We start from the raw sequence: 8,677 nt of genomic DNA, 5'->3' as shown, positions 1-8,677 counted from the left end.
CACATCGTGCAAAAGCTGCAGTCTAATAACATGTACTTAGATTAGGGATGCAGGTGGCACTGTGGTCTAAACCACAGAGCCTAGGACTTGCTGATCAGAAGGTTGGCGGTTCGAATCCCTGTGACGGGGTGAGCTCCCGTTGCTCGGTCCCAGCTCCTGCCAACCTAGCAGTTCAAAAGCACAAAAGTGCAAGTAGAAAAATACCTCCAGTGGGAAGGTACACAGCGTTTCTGTGTGCTGCTCTGGTTCGCCAGAAGCGGCTTAGTCATGCTGGCCACATGACCCGGAAGCTGTCTGCGGACAAACGGCAGCTCCCTTGACCTATAGAGTGAGAAGAGCGCGCAACCCCAGAGTCGTCTGCGACTGGACCTAACGGTCAGGGGTACCTTTATCTTTACCTCAGATTAAGATCCACCAGGGACTTGCTTCCGAGCAGATATGCACAGAATTGTGATTCTGACAGACTTTTGGTGCCTGTTCCTGCCTTAATCAAGACAGCTCAGCTACTACTAGGTCCCTGCTGTTCCTTCCACTCAGGTTTGACCCATCAGGGTTGCTCCCTCGGTCCCTTCTTGCTCTGGCCTCAAACCCAATGTCCCCAGGCTTTTGGGCAATGAACTAAAAGCAAGCAAGCAAACAAAACTATATTGGGAGGGAATTATAAAAGAGGAGGAGCCTACTTGGTTAACAGGTAGTGAATTCATACATCCATGTTTATCTCTTGGTGGCTGCAGCATCAAGCAATGACTTGCATGAGTGAAACATCCATTATAGATCAAACACCACAGAAGGAGCTTTTGTGCAGTCATATACTACAGCAAACACAATGCTTTTCTGTGGAGACGCTTCACACATTTGGCTCAGAGTTCTTGAATGATTATTTTTTCATTTTGGCTGATAGCTGTATGATTCAGACCTGACACCTATTTCAAGTAATAATTTTTGACATGTAAAGGTCTCCACGTTGGACGTTTCCCCTTCAGTTTTGTTTAATGCTCCTATTACATATTGGGAATGAATACATAAAGCCACCACTGTTAACACATTCGTTTGCAAATCTTTTCTATAGACCTGCCACCTGGCTGGTCTTCAATGGCTCTGATTGACTACTTACTTACCTTTAATGCCATATTTCCTAGAGCTGTTTAAAAAGAAAAACTGCCAGAGGAAAACCTAGTTTCAGGACACAGTAGGAGGTGAGATTACTGTGTGGGTTCAAGGCATTCTCTAGGCCCAAACTGAAAGGAAGGTGTCTCCTGAAATCTGCCCTGGGTGCTTAAAGAGGAAGAATAAGGAGAATTCTATTTGTTGGGAGGTGTTGTTGTTTTTTAAGCCCGGAAAATATGTAGCAAAGCATTAAACATATGTGCTAAGCCTTGGAGCACCATGGCTTGGAGTGCATGATGAATGTACAAAAATTGTGTGTCTGTAGATGTGTACAACACGCTGGGTACATGATGGTGATTGTGAGAAGATGGAAGAAAACAATGGGGACAGATTTGTGTACCGTGTGACTGTGATGCAGAATAGTGGTTCCTAAAAAGGAAGGTTGGACTCTCATTGAAAGCACCTCTAGTAGGCCCACTTAGGCTGGAAAAAACAGGGTGTGAAAGCAGACCTGGGGCACTCAGAGCAGACCCGTGGAAATGGATGGGCAAGGATACATCAGGCCAATATATTTCAGCAGGTCCCCTCTGAGTAAAATATAGCAGAATACCACTCTGTGTCTACACTGTGGAATACCGAGATGGCAGTGAGCTGCACCACTGGCAGCTACAGGTGGGAGATGCCTGGGGGGGGGGGAGTGTAACTACCTGCCAGGCTGGTAGTGGGGAGTCACATTCCCCCCAGGCAACTCCCACCTGTAGCCAGGGGCGCCGACTTATAAAAAATATGGGGGGGGGCCATACCGGGGTCCTGCCCCAGGAAGTTTTCTAAATTTTAGATGAAAATTAGTTAGTTATAAAGTTTTTAAAAAGTATTTTAGAGTCATATGATCAACATTAGAACCCTCACTCAACGGCACTTTCTGGCCCTCCGCCAGCAAAAAAGGAAAACCTATCCCACGCCGGGTCGCCCCCCGCGCGCTGCCCTTCCGCCGCGCGCTCCCTGGCGGCAGGATGGCAGTGGTGCTTTTGCATGCAAGAACCGGCCTGCCCTCCCCAGGCTTCGCGCCTGGAGGCGGCCACCCCCTCCTACCAACGTCACCTTAGCCGAACCCAGAAAAAAAGCCCCGCTCCGGTGGCGGAAACTCCCGTCCCCTCCATTCTCCCCTCACCCCGGTCCCTCGCCGGCGGCGAATACGCCGTTCCTCGGCCCCGCGGCTCCATTCCTTTCTAAAGTCCCGCCGCTGGGGGTCTTCCTCTGACTGACCGACCTACCCGCCCCTTCTCAGGAGCTCCCGGTCACTTTGGGAGGCGCGCCAGAGTCCCCTGCGCGGTTTTTGGCAAGGTGCCTAATAATTTTCTTAAATTGTTGGGGGGGGGCAGAGCCCCCCAAATGAATTTTTGAGGGGGCTCGGGCCCCCTCAGGCCCCATGGAGTTGGCGCCTATGCCTGTAGCTGCCAGTGGTGCAGCTCACCACTAAATTAGCCCAGGAGAAAGATTATTCCCCTGTCCTTTCTCCTATCATACCAGATTTCCACAAGCAGGGAGATTTATTCTCCTGCATATATAAATCAGGCTTCAGAATTCTGACCCTACCTGTGAACTCCTTTGCATGCAAAGAATGGGCAGTGGGCCAGGCCAGACTAGGGACCCTTGCAAATGACCCACCTCACTCGGTTCCAGAGCTGGTCTTGCTTGCTGGGGCTTAAGCTTCTGGCCTGGAAGCCATATTTTCTAATTGGGATGTACTGTCAGTGCCACATGACTGGAAGCAGGCTTGGTTATTTAGTGGTTAAATAAGAGTCTTTTATTGTAAAGGGTAGCCATCATTCAGAAGGCCCTTTCATTATCGGAGTGCCTTTGAACACCCCTTTATCTTAGACACCACAACTTCAAAATGGGAAACTGGAGTGATGTAAACCCAGTTAAGATGGGTTTGTTCAAAGCTGTTTTGTGTATCAGATGTGCATGTGTTATAGTGTTTGGAAGGTTTTGTGATGCAGTGTGAGAAAATTGCATCATACTGAAGGATGTGCGCATGCAGTGCAGCACATGACTGTGTGCAAACCCGTTTTCTCAATACGATGGCTATTGAGCCACTGGCGATGACTTTCTCCAGCTTTGGCATCAGCAGGACCTCATATCTGAAGCTGTTGCTGCCACCTTGTGGCCAATATGGAAATTTCAAACCTTTGCTGATGCCTTCCAAAGCTCAGACAAATATGAAAAAATGGAAACTCTCTTGGACTGGAGTAATCTAATAACTGGAAACATCTAAGCATCATCATGCTAGGTTTCAGCCTTGGGGATGTTATGGTGTCCAGAACATTGTTTTTAGTATCAAAACCGTTCTGGTCAGGTTCAATAGGACTTAGTGCTGACAGGGGTCAGAAGGGTGAAGGTCCAAATCCTCCCCATGTTTTTTTTTTAAAAAAAAGCATCTGGAGAATGCAGCATATTAAAACTATTAATTTAGGTGCCCAGCTGTATAAATGGAATGTGCTTGAGCAACCTGAAGCCCCAATTGTCATGGCGAAATCCATCCCAAGAACCACATGCACACTACGAAAGCAGGAGCTTAGAAGGGAACCACCCCCACCTCCATAGAATGGTCCAGACTAGCTGCAGTTGGCAAGCTAACAATCCTTTTCCCTACATGATTCTCCCACAAGTCCCCTTTTCTTCTCCATCAGCTGCTGCAAAACTGATTTCCTCTTACAGCAGGTGAAGGTGGGTTGCAAACAGGACTGAGGGAAGAATGGTTAGAATGCTGGACTAAGACCCGGGAGTCTGGCGCTCTAGCCGCCCCCCTCAGCCACGAAGTCCACTGGGTGACCCAGAGCCAGTGACTGTCTCTCGGGCTAACCTACATCACAGAATTGCTGTGGGGATAAAATGGGGAGAACCACGTACTGCTTGAGCTCACCTTGAGCTCCTTGGATGAAAAGTGGGATGTAAATGTACCAAACAAATAATAAAGAAAAGCACGCGTGGCTGCTTATTTTCTTGCCATTTCCAGAGTGTTGGAAATGGGCAGACACAATGTTTGGATTAGAAAGCCATCTGGAGTAGCAGGAAGAGGCACCCAAATACTTCCATGAAATCTGCCTCCTTCTGGAATTTGATGCTAAAATGGAGACAGTTGCCCTTACAAGAGCTGCTGTTGAGGTTTGAAGCTTTGTGGAAGTTCATAAGGTTGACTGATCAAGGATGCCGATGTTTGTGGAATGCTTGTGTGAATCTTCATATTGACATGCCGAGGCAATGCATGTTCCATCCAGGTTCTTGTAACGCTGCTTCACTACAAACGGAGCTATTAAATAGGTCACCCCATATTATAAAGTAGTTGTGTTCTAAGTTATATATCAAGCACTGCTAGTTGTTTCTCTTAGTTTTCCAATGCATAGGGTTTTCCAATGTATAAGGTTGCCATATGTCCCTTATTTCCAGGACATATCCTCTTTTTCAGGCTTAAAATTACTGTCCAGGTGGATTTTTAAAATTTGGCAGAAAGCGCAGGTCTTTTTTGTTTGGTAGCACGGTGGATTTGGGGGGCCTGAAGCTTAGATAAGAGGAAAGTCCCATTCCATGAGCAGAAGACAAATCTGCAAGTGGGCTGACACTGTTGGGTGAAAATTAATTGCATCTGGACTTCTGGCAATGCAAGATGGCGACTGACATGGGCTCAGTGAGTTGCTAGGAAAAATACAATACTGGCAGGAGCATCTGGCTAGTGCTTGTGCCACCAATGCCATCGCTGTCGCTGCTGCTGCAGCCGCTGCTGTTGGCAGAGTAGAGCCCAATGGGAGCAAGGGAACCAGAGAGGTCGCAGAGAAATGCGTCTCCCTGGGCGCCTCTTGCCCCAGAATGGAGACCGACCCAACCGGCAGCCCAGCGGAACCTGGAGGCCCAGAGGAACGGTGTGGCAGAGCAGGCAGCATGAGAGCTCTCCCTTGTGCTGAGCTGCTGCTGCCACTGCCGCCTTTGCAGAGAAGAGGCTGAGAGGGATCGGAAGGGCGGCGGAGGCCACGTGGAGGCGCACTGCTCAGAATAGGTCCGATCCTGGGAGAGAGCTGCTGAGGAGGAACGTGAGAGCCCTTGGGGGACCATGCGGCGAGGCAGTGAAACAGGCGATGTGGGGGCACTTTCCCACCCACCTTGCCAATTTGAGGAGAAGGGAGAGAGCTGTGTTAATTCTCAGCTGAGTATACCAGGACTCAGAGCCAGGAGGAGCCTCACACCAGCTGATTAAATTCTTACCTCCAAAAATTTTAACCTTTTAACTTTCAATTTTTGGTTTATTCCTTCAAACCTTAATTTGAACCTCCATTTTGATTTTGCATTTTTAACTCCAAAGAAAAGGAGGGAATATTTACATTTTCATTTTGTAACTTCACCTCCTATTTATAACTTGATTCTCTGTCTTGAACTCTGACTTTTACCTCCAAACCTTTACTCCTACTCTTACTCTTGCACATTTTACATTCATTCAATTGTTTAATCCCCCCTTTCCTTTTAATCTTCACCTATCCTCTCATTCTATTATTCTGCACCCACACACACCTCCCCTCCCCTTATATGAGTGCATATAGGTAAAGGTACCCCTGCCCGAACGGGCCAGTCTTGACAGACTCTGGGGTTTGTGCGCCCATCTCACATCTATAGGCCGGGGGCCAGCGCTGTCCGGAGACACTTCCGGGTCACGTGGCCAGCGTGACAAAGCTGCATCTGGCGAGCCAGCGCAGCACACGGAACGCCGTTTACCTTCCCGCTGGTAAGCGGTACCTATTTATCTACTTGCACCCGGGGGTGCTTTCGAACTGCTAGGTTGGCAGGCGCTGGGACCGAGCAGCGGGAGCGCACCCCGTCACGGGGATTCGAACCGCCGACCTTTCGATCGGCAAGCCCTAGGCGCTGAGGCTTTTACCCACAGCGCCACCCGCGTCCCTATATGAGTGCATAGATACATACAAATACAGTCACATCCGAGGGATGCCATATGTCGGGATAAAAGTCCGATCCATAGTTAAAAGTAGAAGTTGGCAAATGTGTCCTCTTTTTCGGTCTTCAAAATATGGCAACCCTACCGAGGCATTTCTTATCAATAAAAATAGGTGTGGTGTGAGCAAATTTAATTCTGAAAGTTTGGCCCACAGGAAAGGTTTAAGAAGCCCAGGGCCGCGCTAGCTATGGTTGACAGGGAGATGGGAGTGCATCAACATCTAGAGCAGAGCTTTCCAAACTGTGTGTCGCGACACACTGATGTGTAGGTGTGTCATGCGAATGTTCCCCACGCTCCTTCTAAGGCTGGAAAGGGTTGAGTTTAACCTCTGGTTTGCTAGTAAAACTGAAATACTGTGTTGCAAAATGATGCATGCCTAAAAAGCATGTCACCAACATGAAAAGTCTGGAAAGCTCGATCCGGAGGGTTCACAGCATTGCTCAGGCCAATCTGTCTGCCTAGCCCATAGCCTGCCTGCTATCAAGAAAGGCAGAAATGAAAGCCTGCAGCCAGACAGAGGTAGTTATATCTGTAAAGAGTCTCTGGGCCAAAGCCCAGTTTACAAACACAAAGTTTACAACGTCTCTTCCTGCACTGGAAGCACGCAGTTTGGTTCAGCTTGAACACCACAGTGTTGCTCATTTGTAGTGCACAGCTTCCCTAGGAAAAAATCTTAACCCAAAGTAAAGAAGCAACAGCCAAGAAACAAAACAAAAACACAGTTAAGTTTTTTAAAATTTTATTTATAACAATATCTGGGTTTTTTGTGTTTTTTTGTGTTTTTTTGTTTTTTTAGTTGTAAAGTAATCCGGCAAAAATTATTAAAACATTTGGCTCCCCCCTCCCACAAAAAAGGCTGAGGAGACCTCCTTCCCTCCCCCCACATGCGTGTAATTTCTAATATAAAAGCTAGTTCATCTTATTTATTTGTTTTTTTTATCTGTTTTCATCTTTTAAAAAAAGCATGTTGGAGAGAAACCAAAGTTGAAATCATGTCGAACCTCTTTCAAGAACAGGATGGCAGAAGTTGCAGCAATGGAGGGAGGGGTGGGGGGAACAGGAAAGGGGGGCAGGAGGGACTGCTGTGAACTCTTGATTAGTCTCAGGCACAGATGCTAAAATAAAGCGGAATATAGTCAAAATAATACGGAATAAAAATGATTCCAGGAAATAAAATGCTATCAGAAATATGATTAGTGTGAAGGGGCAGGGAGTGGGGGAGGGTTTGGTGGATTATAAGTAGATTAGAAATTTATGGTGGGGGAGAGTTAATGAGTTAGCTGGGTGCAGTAACAGAAAGGGCTGTTATTGGAGGGATTTCTGAAGGTTGTGGGGGAAGGTGGCTGTGGTTGATGGATGTGGCATCTACACCAGCAGTTCTTAAACCGTAGCCCACCTTTAGATGGTCCATCAGATCAGGCTGGAAATATTGCAGGCCTTTTTAAAAGCAGTGTGACAAATGCCAAATTAAGAATTTAGCTCCTTTGGCACTTTGTTACAACTACTGAATGCACAGTGGGAAATGGAGAAGGCACATCACCAGGTTTGCACACGCTATTGAAAAGTTTGCCACTTTAAATGCATTATTATTCACGGACTCTTTCCTAGAATTTCTGCAGAGCTTGAAGTAAGATTGGTGAAGTTTCTACAGGGGCTTCAAGCATCCAAAGAGCACTGTTGGATTTCACCCAATGCAAAATTTGAAATGAATGAGAGGATTCCCTTTTCCAGTCTAAACATCCAAGGAACTCTGAAGGAAGCCAAAAGTGTTTCAATAGGATTAGTGAAATTCCTTGGAAATGGGCAAGTGAGTGCACCTCCCTACCACAAATTTCTGTAATTCCAAGCTAGATCTGAATGTAGAAGTGTGGGATGGGGGTTGCAACATAAGAAGTGGCAGCCCAGAAAGAACAAAGCCAAAACCACACATCCAATGCATTAAAATTTAAGAACCACTGGTGTTCACAGCAAGGTACCTTTAGTATAACAAAGTGTGCATTACGGTATTGTCAGACTGGTATTACCACTGTGGTCCACATTCTATCAAATCAGTAAGTTTTTCTGGGGAAAAGAGGGAAGAAGCAGAATTCTCCCTCACCCCCAAGATCTGCCAACCCCTTATTTTCCTGACACTCCTTCAATTGAATTCTTCCTAGCAGTTTTGCCCCAAGTTTTGCTCATCAATGGCACCCCAAGAAAGGTGTAACATTTATATAAGTTTCTGAAAGGCTGGCAACCTCAAGCCACCTGCACAAGGAAGCAAAGGTGAGTTGGTTTGTGCGGTGAAGAAAAAGGATGCAGCCAGGTAAGACCATGGAGCCCTTCAACCCAAATGAGGGTCTTCTTGGTTTCTCGACCACCTCCCAATGTTGCTTTAACTCCGTCCATCCCAAAGTCCAGTGACAGAGATTCAGCGGCTGGTAGATGAAAGGGAATATACAGGTAATAATACTGCTCACATATAAAAGTAATAATCCTTCATTTGTACATTTATACAGTATCTCTTGCTCCCCACCCCCACCCTCCCCAAGCCATCTTGTCTCTTTCCGTCTGGCCTCTGTCTGGGCT

The sequence above is a fragment of the Podarcis vaucheri genome, assembly GCF_965113315.1.
Source record: "Podarcis vaucheri genome assembly, chromosome: 2".
Classification (NCBI taxonomy): domain Eukaryota; kingdom Metazoa; phylum Chordata; class Lepidosauria; order Squamata; family Lacertidae; genus Podarcis; species Podarcis vaucheri.
Note: the sequence above shows the minus strand (reverse complement) of the source record.